We start from the raw sequence: 25,057 nt of genomic DNA, 5'->3' as shown, positions 1-25,057 counted from the left end.
CTCAGTGGGTTAAGCCTCTGCCTTCAGCTCAGGTCATGATCCCAGGGTCTTGGGATCGAGCCCCGCATCGGGCTCTCTGCTCGGCAGGGAGCCTGCTTTCCCCCCTCTCTCTGCCTGCCTCTCTGCCTACTTGTGACCTCTCTCTGCCAAATAAATAAAATCCTTTAAAAAAAAAATAAACTAAAAGTAATAATTCATCTATGTATGTACCAAAAATGACAGAAAATTCCAATATTCTTTTCTCAGCAATTGATATGTAAAAAATATCAGTAACTATACAGAAGGCTGGAACATCACTATGTACAAACTTCACCTAACTGGCATTTATGGAACACACATCTAACAACTACAGTACAATGGAAGTACTACTCACCTACATGAACTCTTGTTCTTCCATCGGACAAGTTTCAATAAATTTAAAAGTACGAAAATCATACACACAATATTCCATAACTGAAACAAAATCAGCTAAAAAATTAGTAACAAAATATTCTAAATATTTTCTAAGTAATGAAAATGTTCAAATATACAAGTAAATAAACTATGGGTCAAAAAATTATGGTGAAAATTAGAAAATATTTTGAACTAAAACAAAATGCACATCCAAATACATCAAAGTTTGTGGGAAACTTAGCAAAAAATGACATTCCTAAATACACATTTCTAAAAAGAAAAAGGCATGAAATAATGACCCAAGCTTTTGTTTAGGAGATGAAAAGAAGATCAAATTAAAGCAGAATAGAATTAAGAGAATATTAAAAGGGGAAATATATGAAATTGGAAAAAATGGGAAAAATAGTGATGTCATAAATTGGTTCTTGGAAATGTCAATGAAAAGTGATAAAACCCTTTTGGACTGATCAAGTGGAGAAAGAAAATGAAAGAAAGCATAAATTACCAATTTAGGGAGCAAAGGAGGGGACACGACTACAGATTCTACAGAGAGAAAAAGAGTGGAGAAATGTTAAAAATGAGATATGTCAATAAGTTTGAAAGCATATATGAAATCGAAAAAAAAAAAATGTTTTGAGATTGAAATGACCAAAGCTGACACTAGAAGAAAGGGGAATTCTAAATAGGGCTATAACTATTAAAGAAATTAAATTCATAATTTGAAAGTTTCCCACAAAGAAAACTGCAGAACTAGATGGTTTTACCCAAACACCCATTTGAAGAAGAAAAAATACCAATCTCACACAAACAATTTTAGACAACAAGAGGATACTTTCTAGCTCATTTCATATGGTCAGCATTATTCCTATTTTAATACTTAAGACATTATAAGATATAAAAATGATAGATCCACATCACTCATAAAAGTAAATCAAATCCACTTTAAAGAGGTACATTGTGACCATGGGGGAATTTATCTTAGAAGTGCAAGGTTGTCTTACCATTCAAAAATCAATCAATATAATCCATCACATTAACAGAATAAAGCCACAAATTAACATAATAACCACAATTGTTTCATTAAAAAACTTGATTACACTCAAAGTTTATTTACGATAAAATCTCAGCAAAGTAGGAACTGGATAAGAGCATGTTCAAAAAACTTTCATTTCACAGTTTACTTAATGGTAAGAGTCTGAATACTTCCCCACTAAGATCACGACAAGGAAAAGATATCAACTTTCACCATGTCTTTTCTTTCTTCCTTTTTTTTTTTAAAGATTTTATTTATTTGTTTGACAGAGAGAGAGAGAACACACAAGTGGGGGTGGGGGTGTGGAGGGAGAGAGGGACAGGGAGAAGCAGGCTCCAGGCTGAGCATGGAGCCTGATGCAGGACTCAATCCCAGGACCCTGGGGTCATCACCTGAGCCAAAAGCAGATGCTTAACCCACTGAGCCACCCAAGTGCCCCTCACCATGTCTTTTCAACATCTTATTAGAGGTATAAAAGGAAAAGTGGCGAAAAAAAGAAAGAAAGAGGAAAAAGAGAGGAGGGAGGAGGAAGGGAGGTGGAAAGAAGATGACTTCCTTTTCTGGTCATGTATACAGAAATCTAGGAAAAAACTATTTGATCTAAGATATAATTTTAATAAGATCTTTGGGTACAATGTCAAAATGTAAAAATCTAGCATATTTCTACATACCAGCAATTACCAATCAGAAAATGAAATTTAAACATAACATTTGAAACTGTGCAACATATAAAATACATAATGATATGTTAAATAAAATATATGTAAGACCTATACATTAAAAATTATACAATATTGCTGAGAGAAATAAAATAAAACCTAAGTTAATGGAAAGGTTGCTATGTTCATGGATGAAATACTCAACATTGTTAAGATGTCTAATAAACCCCATATGGGTCAAAAGATTTGACAGTCCTTCAAAATATCCCAGCAGGTATTTTGAGAAATTGACAGTATAATTCTAAAGAAATTATGTGATTCTAAGAATTTAATTTTTTATTTTTATTTTTTTTAAAGAGAGAGAGAGAGCATGCACAAGTGTGGGAAGGGACAAAGGGAGTAGAAGAGAGAGAATCCCAAGCAGTCTCCATGCTCAGTGTGGAACTCAAGATGGGGCTCTATCCCATAATCCTGAGATCACAACCTGAGCAGAAATCAAGAGTTCAACGCTCAACCAACTGACCCATCCAGGCACCCCTGTGATTCTAAAAATTAAAAGGACCTAAAATAGAAAAAATAATTTTTATGTAGGAGAACAAAAGTAGACAATTTTTATTATTAGTTAATTTTAAGATTTACAATAAAGTTTCAGTAATAAAGTGTGATATTAGCATAGAGACAGATGTAGATAAAATGAAGCAGAAGAGAGAGTACAGAAAAAAGATCCCATATACATGCTCAATTGATTTGCAACAGAGATGCCAAAGTAATTCATTAGGGCAGCTTTTACAACTGTTAGATACCATATGTAAATAAATAACAAACTTGATGCCTACCTCACACCATATGCAAAACAATAATTCAAAATGGATCACAGACAGAAGAGTAAGACCTGAAACTATTAATCTTCTAGATGAAAATCCAGAGTACAATACTTGTAGTTTTGTGGCAGACAAAGATTTGTTTATATATATAGCAAACAAAAGGCACTGGTCATTAAAAAAAAAAAAGATAACTTGGATTGCATAACTATTAAACACTTACAGCCTTTAAAGAACACCATTAAGGAAATAAAAAGAGAATATATTGACTAGATTATATCTATATCTATATCTATATCTATATCTATATCTATATCAACAAATGACGTATCCAGAATATTAGAGAAATCATACAACACAACAAAAGGAGACAAGCAACCCAATGTTCTAAAAGGGCAAAAGATTTGAATAGATACTTCGGAAAAGAACACATTAGGAATTACAAAGAAGTACATAAAAAGGTGCTCAACATCATTGGTTATTACAGAAGAGGAATTTGAAAACAGAGGTACCACCGCACAACCACTAGAATGACAAAAATTTAGTAGCTATACCAAGTTTTGGCAAAATAAGGAGCCATTTGAACTTTCACACATTGTCATGGTACTGCAAAATGGTATTATCAATCTGGAAAACAGTTTGGTAGTTTCTTATAAAGCTAGACACACAATTGCCATACCCCTAGATATTTACATAAGAGTAATAAAAGTTTAAGTTCACATCTACATGATAAATTGTATGTGAATGTTCTTAGTAGCTGTATTCATAATCCAAAATTGGATTCTGAATGTCCATTAAATTGTGCTTACAGTCATATGATGAAATGCAGTTCACCAATAAAAAGGAACAAACTACTCACATACAAAACTACATAGAAAAACTCAAAAAACACTAGGCTAAGAACGTTGATACAAATGATGACTATGCACTTTATTTACATGTTCCAGAATAGACACAACTATTCTGTAGTGACAGATATGAGATCATCATTTGTATTCAACAGAGGCGGCCACTGAATTCAAAGGGGCATGGGACTGTTCCACCCTTCAACAGAGTGGTGATTATCTGGATGAACACTTTTATCGTCACTCATCCAACTGTGCAGCTAAAATGGGTGCATTTTATTGTTTGCAAATTATATCTCAACAAAATTTAAAAAGTTTTTACTAGAAAATATCTTTTTACCTTCAATTTAGACAAAAAGTACTAATTTTAGGGGAGCCTGCATGGCACAGTTAGTTAAGCATGAGACTCTTGGTTTCCTCTTAGGTCATGATCTCAGGGTTGTGAGATCAAGCCCTTCATGGGGCTCCGCACTCAACATGGAGTCTGCTTGAGATCTCTCTCTCCCTTTACCCATCCCCTCCATGTGCGCACGCATGCTCTCTGTCTCTCTCTTTCAAATAAATAAATAATTTTTTTATTTTTTATTTTTTATTTTAAATTTAAATTTTAGGGGCACCTGGGTGGCTCAGTGGGTTAAAACCTCTGCCTTTGGCTCAGGTCATGATCCCAGGGTCCTGGGATCCAGCCCGCATCGGGCTCTCTGCTCAGCAGGGAGCCTGCTTCCTCCTCTCTCTCTGCCTACTTGTGATTTCTGTCAAATAAATTAAATCTTTTTAAAAAATTTAAATTTTATATTTCAGGCTTGCAGGTCATGCGGTCTCTGTTATAACCACTCAACTGCTGGTGAAGCCTGAAAACAGCCACACATAATACCTAAACTAATGGGTATGGCCGTATACGTATAAACTTTATTTATAAAAACAACTGGCAACCAAAAAAAAATTTTTTTTTAATTTTAAATTTTAAAAGCAAAGAGAAATCAATCTCACTAAGAATTTGTTATTTTAAAGATACCTTAAAGAGATGGAGGAAAAATGTGGCACCTGGGAGGAGCAATCAGTCAAGCATGCCTGACTCTTGGTTTTGGCTCAGGTCATCATCTCATGGTCAGGGGATCAAACCCCATATTGTGCTCCATGCTCAGCATGAAGTCAGCTTGAGATTCTCCCTCTCTCTCCCTTAAATAAATAAATAAACCTTTTTTTTTTTTTTTTTAAAAGAGAGAAATGGAAGGGAAAAAACCCTGATGCAAATCATGGATGATAGGTGCATGACTGAAAGCCAGAAAGTTGTAAGCTCCAGGAACAACTGAAAAACACTGGAGAATGAGGTACTTAATCAGTGAGAATGTCAGAAATAATCCAATAATCAATAATAAACTGAAAAAATGAGAAGAAGTAAACATCAACAGGAAATATATATGCTAAATAGACATGTGACGAGATGCTCACTCTTCACAGTGATCAGCAATATACAAATCCAGACCAAAATATGCCCCTATTTTACAGTCTTAACTGGCAAAAATAAGAAGTCAAAAAAATAGTAAGGGATGAAGAAGATGTGGATCAAAGGGCTATCATATACACTACTGGTGGTATAAATTAAAACGACGACTTTGGAAAATAAACCACTGTTATGAGTTGGTTTTTAAGTTGATCATTCATAGCCCAGAAATTCCATGTCTACATGGAGTCAAGGGAAGCTCTTGTACCTAAACACATGCATGCCAAATAATGTTCATAACAATAAGGTTTATAAGAAGGAACAAAAACAACTAGAAATAAATCAGGAGTCCATGTTCAGGAAAATAGATAAATAAATCATATACTCAGAAAATAAAATATTAGACATCCCTAAAAATTAAACAACTTGGCTACATATAACAAACTTCATTAACATAATGTTGAATTTAAAAGTTAAGTTGTACACAACATGAAACCATGTAGACAACAAGGTATACAACACGATCCCCTTATTGGAAAGTTCAAAACTATTTAAGCTGAACAATGTGTCAAGCTGGGGCGGGGGGGCATGAATAAATATGTGGAAGAATCATAAAAATAATATACCTTACCATAGTAAGCAAGTATAAAACTTATTCGAATGTATAAAATAATTGTTTTATATGTCAACCAATACGAGACTGCATTTTGAGATAATGAAAAAAAAAACATGAGAAGAGCCTGATATTCACACTAGATCTATTTACCTAAAGACACTGTTAATCCATTTTCCGTGGAAATCAAACAACAGCATGGAACGGCAGCCTCACTAGATGGAGGGAACATTGTGGTACTGAGGTAAAATAAAATTCTGAAGTGTGTTAAGAGAGGCAAAGAAGCTGAAGTGAGAAAGTACAAAATATCTCCGTAAAGGTTATCCACCAGTACTTAGATCACTCCTAAGATGTGTATCTAGCTTGCAAAGAAGCAAAGAGGATGTGATTGACCCACTGGGAGGATGGAGAAATGAGAAGATATTTCAGAGGATATAAAATGCTAGAGACGGGGCACCTGGGTGGCTCAGTGGGTTAAGCCTCTGCCTTTGGCTCAGGTCATGGTCTCCGGGTCCTGGGATCAAGCCCTGCATCGGGCCCTCTGCTTGGCAGGGAGCCTGCTTCCCCCTCTCTCTCTGCCTGCCTCTCTGCCTACTTGTGATCTGTCGGTCAAATAAATAAATAAAATATTAAAAATAAAATAAAATAAAATGCTAGAGACATGTTAAACTGTAGGCTAAAAACTTGAGTTTCAATATCTTGATGAATACCAATCACTTTCAACTGAGACCCCAGGAGGCCATGTCCTAAGTTTAAGAATCCTGTTACAAGACTGAGGGAAAACCTCCAATAGAATCACTATAACCCAGTCAGTCAAGCATCTGCCTGCAACTCAGGTCATGATCCCAGGGTCCTGGGATGGATCCCAGCATCAGGATCCCTGCTCAGTGGGGAGTCTGTTTTTCCTTCTCCCTTCCCCTACTCATGCTCACTTTCTCTCTCTCTTGCTCTTTATCTCAAATAAATCAGTAAAATCTAAAAAAGAACCACTGTAACAAATTCTAAAACCAAACCTCAATAGTATCAAGATGATTTGTTAGTAACTCAGATGTTCTTGAGCACAGCACTTTCACAATCATCAGAGAAACATAATATAAACCGCACCCTACAAATATCTCCCACAGCTGAGGGTAAAACAAAAATTACTACTATACATGTCTAATTTTTTTAAAAAAGTAATTAACTGAGAGATGAGATAGCTAATAAAATTAAATCATTCGTAGATGAATATTGGTGATAACAGACCAAGATTTAAAAATGAACAGTAAATCTAGGTCACATCTATATGTTAAGAAAAACAGAAGAAATGAGAAAGAACCTGGATAGAAAGTTGAAATTTTTTGCACGGATAATTTGAACTCATAAAAAAGAATTATAAAGACAGTCATGAACTGTAAAACAAAAATGTAAAATTAGACATTCACTGAATCAGTGTAAAAACAGGACCCAAGAGAAGATGGGACTAGTTAACTCAAAGACATGTTTATACCCAATATTCAAATGAAGCTCAGAGAGTGGAAAAAAAGGGGAAAATACAGTACAGAAGATGTGGGTTCTTGTTAAACATGTCTAATAAATGTTTAATTGTCTGAAAAAGGGAGCCAAAGTGTCACAAGCAATATTAAAAGAAATAAAGGCTGAGAATTTCCCAAATCTAATGAAATATATCAAACCATTGACTCAACAAATAGAGCAGGATAAAGCGGGGAGGGGGGGGACTATACCTACCTAGATGCATTATACTCAAACTTCTGAAAATCGAAGACAGAGAAAATCTTAAAAGCAACTTGGAAATACACACACATACATGCACGCGCGCTTGTGCACACACACACACACGCACACACACACACACACACTCCCTGGAAAGGTTTAAGACTGATGACTGATTTTTCAAAAATAAAATCTAGGTAGACAAAAGACTAACGAGATTACATTTGTAAAGTATTTTTTAAAATAACTGGAAACTTGAATTTGGTACCCAGTGAAAATACACTTCAAGAAATGATGGTGAGGTACTTTGTGATAATGGCCATGACATAAAGTGGTTGTAGAAACCCTCTTATAGATTGCAGTTTGAAGCATTTTTATTTTTTATTTTCTTTTCTTAATTTATTTAAAAGACATATGACTGGAGTTCTAGTTCGGCAATGTTGCCATAAATCTACTATAGCCCATAGCTCCTGCTTGATAGAACTCTAATTTCTAGAGAATACACAAAAAACAATTACCTGAGGACTCCAATGGGTGACAAAAAATGTAGGCAGAATGTGAACGGGAATAAAAACTTAGAGAAGCAAACTGTACACAGATGAATTTCCTTCCCCCCAACCCCGTACAGACATAGACAAACATGTAGACTAGACACAGATAGAGACATATGTTACATTAATTGCATGTATATGCATATGCCTAAAATTATATATATTTCTCTCCCCTCTATTCCTGCTCCGTTTTACCCCTAAGAGGGTCCTTACTATGATCAGTGTGGTGGTGACAGCAATGATACCTAAAGTCAGCATGGATACCCATCACTGCTCTAGAGTTAGTGAACCTGAACACAGACGAAACAAAAATTATTCAACCGGAAAAACAAATAGGGACAGAAAAGGTTGAAAATGAAAGAGCCTAGGAAACTGTTGGACATTAAAAATATCCATATTGATATATGTGCTGTTGGAACCCTAGAAGGAAAGAAAAAGTTTTTCTCCCAACACACACACAAAATATCTAAAGTAATAACTGCAGAAAATTTCCTAATATTGGTAAAAGGGACAGTTATAATTTCAAGACACTCAATGAACTCCTAAAAGCATATACACAAAGAAAACTGCTTAGATGCATCTTAAACAGGTTGCTGAAAACAAAAGGAAAAAAAATTTGAAAGCAGCCAGAGGAAAACAGCACATTACATACAAGGGAACCAGGAGTGGGATGACCACGGATTTCTCCCAGAGAATGCAGCAGAGGCCAGGATAAAAAAAAACTATCAACTTAAAATTCTATGCAAAGTTAAAATATCCTTCAGGAATAAAGAATTAAGATCTCAGAAAAAGGGGGGCGCCTGGGTGGCTCGGTGGGTTAAAGCCTCTGCCTTCGGCTCGGGTCATGATCTCAGGGTCCTGGGATCGAGCCCCACATCGGGCTCTCTGCTCAGCGGGGAGCCTGCTTCCACCCCCTCTCTCTGCCTGCCTCTCTGCTTACTTGTGATCTCTCTCTCTCTCTCTGTCAAATAAATAAATAAATTAAAAAAAAAAAAAAAATCTCAGAAAAAGGAAGACTAGGAGAATTTTTTGCCGGCAGACCTGCACTACATACAAATAATGCTAAAGGAATCATTTCAGGCTAAAAGAAAACAATTTCAAAGGGAAACATGGCTCTTTGGGGGTAAAGGAGAATAAAATAAATGGTAAATATCTAAAGACTTTTTTCCCCATCTGAAGTACTCTTAAATGAAGTACTCTTAACTGCTAAAATTCAAAAGTCATTATATTGTATGGGAGGGTTTCCAACGTATGTAAATACATGTGACACCTATAACACAAAGTAAACTAAAGATAAACTGACAGAGTCATAGGAACCTATATGTTACAACCTATATGTTACAGTTTATGTAACATAGAACAGTATTAACTCAAAAAGTATACTGTGAGATACAGATAGATACAGATACAGACCTATAGATATATAGATCAATATATCCCTAAATAAGGCCCCTAAATATTGATACAAAGAGATAACCCCCAGAATCAAATAAATAAACTAAAATGGAACATTAAAAATATTCAAATACACAATCCAAAAGAAGGGAAGAAAGGGGGCACAAAATACCAAGATAAAACAAGAATAAAATAACTAACAAACTTGTAGACATAAATCCAATTCTATCAATAATTAGCTAAGGTGGAAAAGGTCTAAACACTTCAATTTAATAGCAGATATTGACAGGCTGGACAAAAAGTAAGACCCTACTATGAGCTCCCCATAGAAGTCATAATTAAAACAAAAATGCTAGACAGATTGAAAATAAATGGATGGATAATGGCAAAACTTATCAAGTTTTATGGAAGGTAGCCAAAGCAGTGCTTATGGGGAAATATATAGCATTAAAAGCTCGTCGTAGAGAAAGACTAAAGACATAAAATAGGTAATCTAAATTTTCACCTTAGAGGAGAAGAGCAAATTAAACCCAAAACAAACAAAAGAAGGTAAATAATAAATATAGGAGAAATAATCATTGAATTTGAAAAACAGAAAGACAATAGAGAGAAATCAATGAAACCCAAAGTAGGCTTTTGAAAAACTCAGGCTTTTGATAAAATTAGTCAGACTGAACAAGAAATAATGACACAAATCACCAATATCTTCAGTGAAAATGAGCTATCACTACAGACTTTAAAATAACAAGTAAATATTATAAATAATTATATGCTCATAAATTAAACAACTTAAGAAGGGAGGACCAGTTCCTTGAAAGACATAAACTACCCTAATCCACTCATGAAGAAATAGATAACCAGAATATCCTGAATATCAATATATATTTCAAAGATTTTATTTACTTATTTGAGAGAGAGCGAGCAGAGGGGAGTAGAGGGAGAGGGAGAAGGAGGCTCCCTGTTAAACAGAACACCGGAGATGGGGCTTGATCCCAGAACCCTAAGATCATGACCTAAGCCGAAGGCAGAAACTTAACTGAGCCATCCAGGAACCCTTTGAAAGGATTTTTAATGACAAATTTTATGTGTTTAATATATATTTGGGGGGGTACCTTGGTGGCTCAGTCAGTTAAGCATCTGCCTTTGGCTTAGGTCATGATCCCGGGGTCCTGGGATCTAGCCCCATCTCCAGTGTTCTGTTTAGCAGGGAGCCTGCTTCTCCCCTCCCCCTGTCTGCTGCTCCCCCTACTTGTGCCCATTCTTCTTCTGTCAAATAAATAAATAAAATCTTTAACTAAAATTTAAAAAAAAAACTTTCAAAAAAGAAAATTTCAGGCATCGATGATTTCATTGATGAAATCCACCAAACACTTCAGGAAGAAATAATCACTACTTTACACAATCTCTTCCAGAAAATAGGAGGGAGCACTTACATGTGTATAATATAAAAATATCGATTGTACAAACTGAATAGTAATAACTTGTGGGGTTTAAAAAATACATGTAGATTCAACACTTATAAAATAGAAAATAAAATAATATTTCTAAAATAAACCACATAAACATTTTTTTAAAATTAAAAATAAAAATAAACCAGATCGAGGCAAAAAGAGAGAGAGAGAGAGAAGAGAAAAAAAAGAATATGAAGCATGTGGATCAAATAGAAAATGAATAGGAAAATGATGACCATACACCCAAAGAGATTAGCCATTACTTGGAATGTAAACAAACAAAATATCACCCATCAAAAACCTAGATTGTAGTGTACTAAGGTGGTTATTAGTAGCTTTAAACGAAAAGAAGAAAACCAAAAAACACTTTATGTAACCAAACATATCAAGAAGCCACTGAAAAGAATAGCATATCACAGTAACATAAGTACAATGAGAAGCCTTGGACGTGATGCAGGAGAACACAAAAGGAGACCTCTGAAAGATGGGGAGATGAGGGCACATGGGCTAGGGAACTCAGGACTGGAAGCACAGAGTGGCAGAGGGTCTTATGGTCCCCAACCAACAGAAGAAAGCATCTCAGGCCTGGAATTGGGAACTCCTAATCTAGCAATTGGAGGCAGCCCGAGGAGGTTCATGCTTCCCCAGCCAGTCCAACCCAGAAGCACTGGGCAGGGAAACCCCCAGGAGCTCCTCGGCAACCAATGGCATAGCCTAGACAATCCTTCTCTTCCACATTAGCCTGAGCCTCCCCTGAAGCACTGCGAGACATTTCATTTGGGCAGTTGGGCAAAAGTAACAGGGGTGATTCCACCAGTGCCTGATCCATGAAGTATCTTTGTCCCTATAGGCCTGAGAGTGCCCTCCTTCACTGACAGCCACCAGGTGGCATCAAAAGGGTGAATCCTGCCACAGTCAGGGCTCAACCAGGTAGGCGCCCTCCATTCCCCAGAGGCAGGGCAATCTGACCACAAATGTCCAGCCTGAGAAGTGGTCCTCAGCTTCATAGGCCAGAGACTCCCTTCCTTCAACAAGAGGTACCAGGTGACTCATCCAGAGAAACCCATTCACTTTCCCCCAAAAGCACCAGACCAAATACTATCAGCTCTTAAAATTAAGTAGTCATTGGAAGCATAGCAGAGAAAAGTAGGACAGACATTTGTGCCAAAACTGAAGAGGGGAACTCCCCAGTAAAATAAAAGATTTAAATGGAACATGGCCTTGTAAAATAAATACCACAATGTTCAGAATGTAATAAAAAAAAATTATCCATCATACCAAGAACCAGGAAAATCACAAACTGGATGAGAAAAAAACAACTAATGCTAAGACCAAGATGATGAGATGTTAGAATTATTTGATAAGGATTTTAAATGCCATCATAAAAATGTTGCAACAAGCAATTACAAATTCTCTTGAAACAAATGAAAAAAAAAGTAGAAAAGCTCAGCAAAGAGAATACAAAATAGAATGAAAAAGAAATCATGGAACTGAAACAAATATAATAAAAATTTAAAAACCCATTGGATGGAATCAATCATTGAATTTAAATGACAGGAAATACAATCAGCAACTGGAGAACAGAGCAATGAAATTTCCTCAACATGAGTGGCAGAGAGAAAACAGACTGCAAAAGAGATGAATAGGACCTCTGCTAGGGACTTGAGGGACAAAAGACCTCAACTTCATTCCACCGGAATCCTGGAAGGAGAAAAGAAAGAATGGGGGCTGAAGGAGTATTGTTAGTAATCTCTTGAATTTCATGAAAGACATATAAACCTATAAATTCAAGAACACAGAAACTGCCAACAGAATGAATTCAAAGAAATCTACATCACGAGGCATCATAATAAAACTTCTGAAAACTAAAGATGAAAAAAAAAATTTTTTTAAGCATCCAGAGAAAAAACATCCAGAAGAAAAACAATTTACATGACAATGACTTTCTCTTCTGAAACCATGGAGGCCAATAGAGAATGGCACAACACTTCTCCACTTCTCTCTTCTCGGGAGGGAAAAAAAGAACTCTCATCCACAAATTATGTTTCTGGCAAAACTATCCTTCGAGGATGAAGAGGGAAATAAAGACATGATCCAATGAAGGGAAACTAAAAGATGTGTGGCTAGCAGATCCTTAAAGATTGCCAAAGGAAGTTTATTTTAGAATTACAGAATTTAGAATTTAGAATATTTAGAATTACAGATTAATTCTTGGAGCATCAGAAATATGAAAGAAGAGAAAAAAAAAGAGCAGTCATAGGAATATATACAATAGACTGTCTTCCCCATGAGTTTTATAAATCATATTTGATGATTAAAAGATAAATTACAACACCAGCTAAGAAGCAAGACAATGATATTTATAAGTGAAGAAGGAGCCTACTTGTGATCTCTGCCTGTCAAATAAATAAATAAAATCCTTTAAAAAAGAAAAAAAAGTGAAGAAGGAAAAGCCATTTAAGTGAAAGTCAGATTTCCAGACATCACTTGATGTGACAAAATGTTGACGTGAGTAGACTCTGATAAGTCATGTATGTATATTATAACGCCCAGAGCAAACACACACAGACATAAGTACAAAAGAAATTGAGGAAATCTAAAACTGAATCAGATTTATGAACTCTATCAGTATCAGTATCCTCATTGTGTTACTCTACACAAGTATTACAAGGCGCCACCACTGGGAGAAACTTAATAAAGGCTGTCCTGGATCTCTGGATTTTTCTCTATTATTTCTTACAAACGATGGCGAACTATTGCTAATCTCAGAATAAAAGTTTAATTTAAAGAATATTCTGAAAAGAAAGAGAAATCAGAAGGTATCAACCTTTCCAAATACTGGAACATATTGTAAAATAGCAAGAATCAAAACAGCAAGGTGTAGAACTGATCCAGAGAAGAGAAATAATAAGTGGCCTCAGAAAGTAAAAAAAAAAAAAAAAAAAAAAAAAAGATCAGTCAATGTAACTTACCACATTTACAGGAGAAAGTTAAAATAGAAATTATATAATTATCTTGACAGTTGCAAAAGAACCTTTGACTGAATTAATACTCCTTTTAAAAAAAAAAGATTTTATTTATTTATTCGACAGAGATCACATACAGGCAGAGAAGCAGGCGGGGGGTGGGGGGGGCAGGCTCCCCACTGAGCAGAGAGCCCAAGGACTCGGGGCTGGATCCCAGGACCCTGGGATCACAACCTGAGCCGAAGGCAGAGGCTTAACCCAACGAGCCACCCAGGTGCTCCTTAATCCTCCTTTTTGACAAAACTGTTAGCAAAGCACGAACTCCGGAATTTTCTCAATCTTAAAAGAAGCGCATACCAAAAATATGTAGTAAACGTAATGCAAAATTGTGCATTATAAAAAGGCTATCCTCTGAGATCAAGAAAAGGATAAGAATGCCCACTATCACTACATTTATTCAACTTGAACTAAAGACCCTAAGTAGTGCGATAAGGAAAGAGAAAGGAATAAAAGGCATAAAAATGGGAAAGAAAAAAATCAAACTCCATTTTTCATATGATGTGACTATATATGTAGAAAATCTTAAGAATCTACAGGTGAACTATTAGAATAAATCAGTGAATAGTTCACTAGAAGCAAGTTTAATATGCAAAACCAATAATAGTTTTATATTCATACAACAAACAAGTAAAACATATTTTGAATATATACTACCTATAATATAATCACAAATATTAATATATGGGGGAAAAAAATCAAACAAAAGTTACTCAAGATCTCTAAGTAAAAACCACAAAATTTCCTGTGAGCAACTGAAGAAGATCTAAATAAATTGAGGGGCATAGTATGTTCACACACTCAATGCTGGTAAGATGTTAATTCTCCCTAAATTGATCTGAAGTCCATGCAATCTCAATCAAAATTTCAGGGTTTCTTTGCAGAAAATAAAAATCGAATTTTAGAATGTATGAGGAAATGCAAAGGGCCAAGAATAGTCAAGTCTATCTTGAAAAAAAAGGAGGAAGCTAGAGGACTTCCACTATCAGCACTCAAGAGCTATTATAAAACTATGATTGTTAGGGCACTTGGATTGCTCACCCGGTTACGTGTCCAACTCTTGATTTCAACTCAGGTCATGATCTCAGGATCATGGGATTGAGCCCCACATTGGGCTCAGTGCTGGGTATGGAGTCATGCTTAAGATTCTCTCCCTCTGCCCCCTCGATCCCTCCCCGCCCTTGCTTGCATGCTCTCTCTCTCAAAAGCAAAACAAAACAATACAAAAAAAGAAAAAACATTGTTGTTAGAATGGTATGATACTGGTACATACAAATGGCCAAATGAAATGGAAGAGAATGTCCAAAACCAGACCCACAATATATAGTTCTATAGTTACCTGACCTATGAGAAAGAAAGTATGATAAAGCAGTAGGGAGGAGAGTTTATTCTGTCAATAAATAGTATTGGGTCAATCAAATACCTGTATTTTTTTAATGCATCTTGCCTCCAAACACACATTACACAGAGATCACTTCCAGATGTAATGCAGACAAAAATGAGCAGTGTAAAACAAGAAAACATTTAGAAGAAAACATAGGATGACAGCTTTGTGTTCTTAAATAGATACACACTTTTTTTAAACAGCACACCAAATGTAGTAAACAAATAGATTTTTTTTAAAAAGTGGTAAATTGGATAAATTGAACTACATTAAAATTCAGCATTTCTGTTCATTAAAAGATGTCATTAAGAGCAAGAAAGGTACAAGGCACAGCATGTGAGAACAATGCCTATATATATATATATATATATATATATATATATACATACATACATATTTGTGGAGGACATATATCTGGTTCACCTACAAATTACTAAGAAAAAGGCCAAAAGCCAATTTTTTTTTTTAAAAAGGCATGAAGACTTGAACAGGCACCTCACAAAGATCTCCAAATGACCAAGAAACACATGAAAAGGAGCTCCACATCATTAATCATCATGGAAATGAAACCACCACAGTGAGAAACCATTACCCACCCACCAGAATGGCCAGCGTGTAAAAGACTAACAACCCGTGTTAGTTCGCGGAGGGTCAGTGAAGTACAACCACAGCTTTTAGGAACCACCCCCAGGAATAAAACTGCTAACGAGCCCTTTAGATAAGTGTTTGTGGGATCTGTTAATCATACCCATGCCTTCTGACCTACTAATTCCACTCTCAGGGATATACCCAACAGAAAGACATATATATGTTCCCCTAAAGGATGTATCTAAGAATGTTTATAGTCATATTATTGGTGAGAGACAAAATCTTCAAACAGCTCCAGTGCCTTCAACAACAGAATACCTAAACCAAGCGTGAAATAGTCGTAGGAGGCATATTATACATCAACATATATTAATCATGTCTTTCTAGTTTCTGTATTTCTGAAGCTTTGCTACCTAGGGTCTTGCTAATCCTTTAAAAGAGACTGCTCTTCCCAGGGGTGGCCAATTCCCAGGGACAGTAAATGACTCTCCCGCAGGCATGCCTTTCATATGCAAACTAACCAATCCAGAGCCTGCCACCCCACCCCCAACCACCTGCTTTATGGAGCTCTTCCACTCTGAGCTACTATTCCTCTGCCACCATCCTTGGGGGGAGATATCAGACAGCCGGGAGCAGCCCCTACACCCCAGAGCCCACTGACATTGTGTCAGTTCAAACTACCCAATACTGAGCCTGCTTCCTCTGCCTCACCTATTTGTTCCTGCAAGAACCACAATAAAAGCTCTTTCTCCTGCCTGCTCTGGGGGCTGACTCACCCTGGTGCTTCTCTTTGCAGCCCTGTGTGGTGTGTGGGGCATGCGCCCAACTCTTGGGAACTATAACAAACTGTCTTTTCAGTGGTAGGCATCTCTCTGGATCTGTTGTCCTCACCATATCGGAATAATAATAAAACCTACATTTTAAAACACAGTAAGAATGAATGAACTAAAATACATACAACAGTAATCATGAATCTCACAAACATGATGTTGAGCAAAAGAAAACAGATACAACAGTGTGTGTAGTGCGTGCATTAGAGGCCAACAGTGTTTCTGCTGGTGGGTGTCGTGACTGGAAGAGGGCACGGGGTGACCCCTGGAGTCACTGATGATGTCTTGTTTCTCGATGTGGGTGTAGATTTGCATGGGTGGGTTCACTTTTGACAATACACTGTGAGGGGCGCCTGGGTGGCTCAGTGGGTTAAAGCCTCTGCCTTCAGCTCAGGTCATGATCCAGGCATCCTGGGATCGAGCCCTTAGGGCTCTCTGCTCAGCATGGAGCCTGCTTCCTCCTCTCTCTCTTCCTGCCTTTCTGCCTACTTGTGATCTCTGTCTGTCAAGTAAATAAACAAAATCTTAAAAAAAAAAAAAGAAGAAAGAAAGAAAATACACTGTGATTTACTGATGGTTTAGGCACTTTACTGTAGGAGTGTTACATGTCAGTTTACATTAGAAAAACCACAAAGATTCAGCAGCAACTATATTCAGAATAAAATAGAGAGCATTCCAAAATGGGAAAGAATAAATTATCTGATGCCTCCTATAGTAAGTTTAAAAATTAACAATAAAACAAACACTAGGCAGCAGGGAGACAGGAAGAAAAACAAATCAATTAATTAGAGAAACATAAAATACAACAAAATTGATTAAGCAAATTAGACCTAGTTCTTTGAAAAAGATCAATAAAAAAAAACTTTTGTCTAGTCTAATCAAGCAATAAAGGGAGACAACACAAATACACAACAGTACCAATGAAAAGAGAAATATTTCAACGGACAGATACTTTGAAAATTTGCAAAAACGATACAGAGCTTTAGTCATGAATTTGAAAATGCCCCGGTTATACAAGATTTTCTATAAAGTAGATAACGAAAAATTACTCAAGGAAATGTAGAAACCAGGAAAGAGAATTTCCAAGATATCAAAGTAATAGCTCCAAGACCAACAACCAGCCCAGGTAATTTTACAAGTTAAATTATTTCCAACTTTCAAGAGCTCTGTCCCTACAAGTACAAAAGAATGAGTGATTCTCTATCCATGTTAAGCAGGGAGTACAAGCCTCATACAAGTTGAACACAAGCATCTGAGAGGGAAACTATAGGTCAATGTCACATGCATGTAGGTGGAAAACCTCAACTGTCCCAACAAAAAAGCAAAAGCATCGCTCCATAAAAACGAGCAGCCAGGCTCAACTCCCGGGAAAAGTCTCCTCATTTATAAAAAGGAACCAACACACAGAAAGAGACAACCTTCTTCTCCCACTTGTGACTGTCTTTCTGGGCATGATGGCTAGAACCACCACAACCATCCTGAAATTAGAAGAGCTCGGACTACGCCCTGAGGATAGCCAAGTAGGAAGATGAAAAAGACCCAAGCCTTTGATCTGGGCACAGAATTCTGCCTTGGCCAACTCCGAAGCCACCCTAGCTCCAGGCTTCTTTTTATGTGAGATAATAAGACTTCTTTATTGTTTAATCCACTCAAGATGAACATTCTGTTACTTGCAGACAAAAAGTACATTTTAAAAGTGTACAAAGACTGATTAAATTTCAGCTGAGAGGGGGAAAAAAGGGAGAAAAGAGTCTAAGAATGTTTTAAAAATCCATGGCGGATATGGGAAATTCAGCAGGTCATAGGGTAGAAGTGATGTTCAAGCCAACAGCGAAAGGGAAGATTCCTGGATAGTAGAAACCAATATTGAAAAACGTAAAAGCTAGGTCATCACGTCCCAGTTCATCCCAAATCAATCCCAAGGAGATGGCAGATTATACTGAAATAAAATCAAACCATAAAAACACTAGAAGAAAGTATGGATGAATAGTATCTACTTTGTGAACTGGGTATGACTTTCTTAAAAAAAAATACAAATACTAAATTGTTAGACATCTCTGTATGAAATTAGTTTCTTCAAAGGCAAACAATCTATGGGAACAAAATATCTGACACAAATAACTATCAATTCCCTTCTGAATGACAGGTTATAGGAGATGACAAGAAAAACTTCATGCCCAATATAAAAGAGCAAAGGACTTGAGATGTAATTTACAAAATGTGAAATATAACTGACCAATGACTGCATTTTTAAATGCACAATCCCATAAGAAATGCAAATTTTTCAACATTATGTTTCCATACTGCTACCAAAGTAGCAAAAATGTTCAATATATCACTCAATGTTTTGAGCACAGGATGTAACAGAGACTTCCAAATACTATTGGTGGATATGCAAATTGTTATATCTTTCTATAATCAATTCGAAAAACGGGTGTCAACAATATAAAGAACTGTAAAAAGTTATTATCCTTGGTTTGGTAATTCACTTCTTAAAAAAATAGAAGGAAATAAATATAGATGAAATAAAATTGCATATATTTTGGATGTTCATTACTACATTATTCCATCATAATATGGTGTAAATGCCGAAACATTCATCACATAGGAAGATAAACTAAGTGATGGCTTCCTGTAAACTGAGTAATGTATTTCCATTAAAAATAAGAGTAAAGAATAAAAGAAGGAAAAATGCTCCCAATACAGCATTAAGTGGAAAGTCAGGATATAAAAATGTATGCACAATAAGTAGCAATTTGATAAATAAACATATCACTTTCTCTACCCTCATGTACAGAGCAAGTGAAAAAAGAAAGAAAAATAAAGAAAGAAGGTAAATGCACCAGAAATGCTAACAGTATTTATTCCTTGGTTCAGAGATTATGGCTGACTTTTATATTCTTCTTTTCATTTATCTGTATTTTCTAATGGTTCTACCCTAAATGAGCATGTATTGATGCTATCTTCAAAATGAAGTGATAAACGTACTTAAAATGAAACACTTAATTGTATCTTTTCCTTATCCCTTTACTCAGAGGAAGCAGCAGGGTTTGTTTTGGTTCTCGGCTCTATCAAACGCGGTTCTGCACAAGGGTTCGGAATGGTTGACATTTTACTTGGGAAATATGCTGCAAGAATGCTAATCCACGAAGAGACTGAAGTTTATTTCTCTTCCGTGACTCACTGTGCACAGCTGGGAGCCTCTATCAGAGCTGCTTAATAGAGACACTGCACACTACTTGGGCTGGATTCTCCCAGCCCCACCACTGCCCACCTCCCCTTCTTCATTGCAAAATCCACCGTGCAGCTCCGGGCACCAGCTGCTGGAGACCCCAGGTAAAGGATTCCTCCTGTGCTCTAAGTGGCAGCCCCTACTTCATCACCAGGGCTATCTTGTCTACTGGCTGGTGTCTTTTCCACCTGGCCTCACAGCTTAGAACTTCTGAACCCTGAGAATGCGGGAAGATTTGTAACACAGTGTAGCAGACCTGGGCCAGAATGTTAATGATGTACTTTCAAGCCCCCGGGAGGGCTGGGTTCCTATGGCATGGCAATCACTACATGATGAGCAATTATTACTCTATGAATTATCAGCAACCACAAGGCCTTCCCAGGGACATGACATCAAGGAGGGCATTTGATTCCTGTCCAGAGCCAGCTTTCATGAAGAATGGAAATTGACAAAGACAGAAGAAGCATCTTAAACTGGTTAAAGGAGAATGAAGCCCTCCCACTTCTTGGGTCGTGGCTGGAACGGGGAGGCTGAGCCAAGGGCCATGGTGGGACTTTAGCAGGCTTCAACAGGAATGGACTCTGAGGCCCTACTGCTGGCTCTGTGGGGGCAGGCAGAGTGGGGTGATAGGAAGATGGGGTGGAAAGTGGGCTGCCCGGAGTGAGGGGGTCATGGAACTGCATTATCCTGAGCTCGTAAAGAAGGCTCTAGGCCCCACACATCACCCTCAGGAAATCTGCCTTCCAGCCCAGGCACAGATACATGCTTGTTGGTGCCACATAACTGAGTCATTCCAATCTCTGAGCCTCAGTTTCCCATGTGGAGCTGCTCAGAAAACCACAGAGATACTGGGATGGGGGAGATGGTGCAGGGAGCCTCAGGACCCTCGACCCCAATTTCCCATCTATCGTAACCACTGCATGTCGACTTCTACAACTGTTTAATGTATCTGGGTTCCAATAAGATTCCGCTGGAACAAATTTTCTAGGACTAAAGAAAAGCTTGAAGACCCCAGACTAAATTCTTCCTCAGTCTCTTGGTTCGAACTGGATTCTACTCTATCACAAGGAGCAGAAACAGTCCTGTTCTCTCACCACACCAGAGTGTTCTTTGCCCTAGAACGCCAACACATAGAGCAAATTCACAGGCTTTCTCTATGCTTCCTACCACTCCCCGCCCCCCAATCCTGGCCAAGGAGACAGGCCACCCTCCACTAAGCCAGAAAATCAGGTGGATGGCGCCCATGGGAAATGAGGTTCAAAGGGCCTGCGGGCAGCTGGCAGTCTCCCCAGGGTGTCAGTGTAACAGGCACTCTTCATTGGTAGAAGGGAAAGAGTCTCCCACATCAGTATCACTAGGATGGAAAAGGGCAGATATCCTCAGTAATCATGTCATGGAAAAATGTTTCTGCAGGGCTGTAGCAGGTGTTATACTCCAGGCAACTCATGCTTGTGGGAAAGGAAAAAAAACAAACAAAAAAAGAAAGAAAACAAAATGACAACCATGTTTTCCTTCTTCCTTTAATCACACCAAAACAGTCCTAAAAACAAAATTTCATCAGAGGCCACGTTCCCAGCACACTCCCCCACTGGGTCTTTATAGACAGTGGCTACCTGTTCCCATGCATGAAGGGGGAGTGGGCACTGCACAGGCACACAGAGCCCCCCTCCTGTCTCTGGCCTCAGGCTTCGGCAGTGGGGTCCAGCGCACTTCAAGGTGGAAGGCCACGTCGCTGCTTTTACACGGTCCAGAGTGGACGGCTTGGAGAAGGGGTACAGCTCTGCCTGGCACAAGCTGATGGCCCGCACCACACAGGACAGCACTCACTGCCAAGAGTGGCATCGGGGTCATCATACCGACGGACCCCTTGATTCAACCAGGAGGCTAGCAGTATCTGCACCTCCCATCGGAGAAAATGAAGGTTCGGGGAAGGGAAGTGGCTGCAACATCTCAGGAGAGGCAGGAGCGACACAAAATCCCCCAGTCGGTGAGGCAACAGACTTGGAAGGCACCACTGTTCACCAGTAGGAGCTCAACGGTTCCTGCTCTGCTCCCTTCGGTCCACTGCAATACAGCTTTCCATGCCCCCACCTTTGGAAACCTCCATCCAGGGGGCTTCCAACAATCCCACCCCAGCTCATGTTATCTGCTAAGGACATTTGCCTGGGTAAGGCCATAGGACTCCCCTTCACAGATTTCTGTCTGAGCACAGAGAAAACCGAGAAGAAATTTGTGGAGCTCTGATGGTAACAAGCACACACCTCCAGGACACATGCCAGGCCAAGTCCTGCGGGAGCTTGATGTGACTATGCAGCAAAGCCATCCCCCCGTGAGGCTGCCTGGTGACCACCCGTGCCAGGCAGCTCCAAGCAGAACACAGAGATGATTGATATTTTGCCTGGAGTTACACAGTGGGCTGGTGACATAGACCTTTGATCTTGCCAGCCAGCACTCCCTCAACAAGAACGCACTTCCTGGATGAGATAATTGAATTAGCATTTGTCCCGCACCCTGCAGCGCGAGGCAATCACCTATTCCTTCCACCCTCTGAAGGGGCTGAGTAATCCACCGTCTCTTGATGCCACTTCAGCTAAAACGTCTGGGTGACTCACCCTCCCTGCAATTCCCCCCAGAGTATTTACTTTAAGAAAACATCCATTTGCTCCCTAATTTAAACAATTCCTCTTGGTTTAAATCTTAAAGAAGCTACTTGCTTTTTGTTTTTTTGTGCCTGTGTTTGTTTGCTGTAGTTGTTTTTAATCTTATATATACATATGTAAACTTATATCTACATAGACATATATATACATACGTATATATATATATATATACATAGAATAAAGAGAGATTATAAGAGGCCACATAATATATAATATACAGAAGTTATATTATATATATATATAACATATATATATATATAATAGAGAGAGATTAGGATATGCACATATATCAAGACCTAGATCATCTCTGCAGAGAACCCCTGACCCTGCTCCAACACGACAGCATCTAGCAATCTGCCCAGTCAGCTCCTTTCACCATTCGGAACTGGGTGTGGCCAGAGAGACCCCAACGGGAACAGTCAGAGCTGCCCCTGCCTCCTTAGCATGAATGATCTTTGCACTGCTCTTGTGTGCTTCAGCACCCTAACCCTGCCCTCAAGTCAGGTGCCCACCCTAAACTTTACTTTTAGGTCACCCCAATTTCCCAGCCCTATCCTTCACAGCCCCATCTTCCACCGGGAACGTATAGCTCAGCCCTGCTTTCAAAGGCCGCTCTAGACCTGTGACACTGCATCCCAATTCCCTCACCTGGCTTTATCCCGAAGCCTCCCAGACCTTGCTTGAATGCACCATGGGCCTGAATAACAAACATTTGCTATGGTAAATCCCATTCCCTGCTTTCCAGATAACTTCTCCTTAACAGAGATAAGCTGCCAGGCAGACAGATAACAACTGGGATATGCAGTTATTAAGGTCAGATTTTAAAATGACAAAAGGATACGCTTTAAAATAAAGCCCACTTGAAAATCAGCTTCCCTTCCAACTCAATTACATTCAGGCCTCCTGCTCTCCGAAGCTCCTTACACTGAAAGATTCCAGCTCCCATTGGCTTTGGGGTATTGGAAGAGCGTTGCCATGGCAACAGGGAAGGCCCAGACACCTGAAACAGGAAGTGGAGGACACAGTGCCTCTTGCCCTCTCAGGCACCTGGAGTGGTCAGTGGGGGCCCTAACAGGCGGGGACCCCCACCGACAACATTCTCACCTACTGTGGGACATTGTTGTTGGAGCTGAGCTGAAAGAAGGGGGTTGGGGGTAGCAAGGGAGCCAGCAGGCAGGGCCGGAGTGTCTCTAGCATCTGAGGATCACTGGGGGATGAAAGCAAGCACGGTGGCAAATGTGACTAGTCGCCTCAGCAGGTAGCTGCACTCTGCAAGCCCCTTTGGTATCAGGGTGACTAAAATGGCTTCCTGATTCTCATTGCTCCTTACCAGGTGGGAGTCCCAACACAAGCTGATTTCTGTTGTGGTCCTGAACAACAAAGACCAATGCTGACCACCCATTCCTGGTCCCTCATCAAACCTCCCAGGTTTTGGCATCCCTAAGAGACATCACGAGGGCTCCCTGATGCCCTTGACATTGCACATCCCACCTCGGCCCTCCGGGGTATTACACCATAGTGGCCAACACCCTTTACGATGCCACAAACAATCCTCCAAACGTCACCCAACCTGGTGTGGCATCACAACCAATTATTCAACCTCCCATTATTTATAGGACCAACCAGTGACTCCACCTTCTGTCCTAAAATGAGCTGAAGCTCCCCAACTCCCACATCCCTCATGGACCCCCAGCCATCCCAGTCCCTCTGTGGGAAGCTGGTCCTCTTCCCATGTGATAACCGATCACCACCCCCAGCACATTCTCCAGCCCTCACACCCTCGGCCACTCCACACATGCATCCTTCTACCTGCTCCTCAAGGAGTACAGCCAAAGAAGGCCGTCACCCAGATTTGCAATCTCTCAAGAGCGCGTTAGCATTTTCTGCCTCCCCACTGCCCAGCTAATGCCCAAAGCCAGGCTAGAGGCCTCTTTGTTAAAGGTTTATCCTGCCCCAGTAAGAGTTCACTATGTCCTTCTTCTCTTGGGCACTGATTAGTAGAGATGCCCTCCTTTAAACTGTATAGAAATGCATGTGTGTGAGTGTGTCTGTGTGTAATAATATGAGCCCATGCCTGAGTGTATGGCAATCAGTTAATGGCCCAACAAACACATGCACCTTCTGTGTGGGCCATTCCTGGGAATGCATCTAAGCCAGCTGCATGGCCGAGCCTTCCAACCCCACCATCCACTCCACACAGGCTTGAAGAGACCACATCTGGGATTCTTGGATAACTGTTCCAATACCTTGCTTGCTACATTGACCTCTCAGTCCCAATACCTACTAGAGTCTTGACTTCACAAGCCTCCCCTTAACTTTGGGGGTCCCAACTCTGGGCAAAGGCTGCCTCCTCCACCCCCAAGTCTTCAGTCCTGAAAATCCTTCATAGGAAGAGAGAGGAAGAGGCAAAGCATTACTGGAA

General features: G+C 39.0%; 1 protein-coding gene across 1 annotated transcript in view; it reads right to left on the bottom strand.

Annotated features, from left to right (window-relative positions):
* Positions 1-25,057, bottom strand: part of GRID1 (glutamate ionotropic receptor delta type subunit 1) — a gene marked incomplete at its 5' end in the record, with an annotated part of 686,402 nt that overhangs the window by 178,429 nt on the left and 482,916 nt on the right. The gene's annotated exons all lie outside the window — the stretch shown is intronic.

This window comes from Martes martes (genome assembly GCF_963455335.1).
Source record: "Martes martes genome assembly, chromosome: 14".
Classification (NCBI taxonomy): Eukaryota; Metazoa; Chordata; class Mammalia; order Carnivora; family Mustelidae; genus Martes; species Martes martes.
The sequence above is the reverse complement of the archived record's forward strand: the minus strand, read 5'-3'. Positions and strand labels throughout refer to the sequence as shown.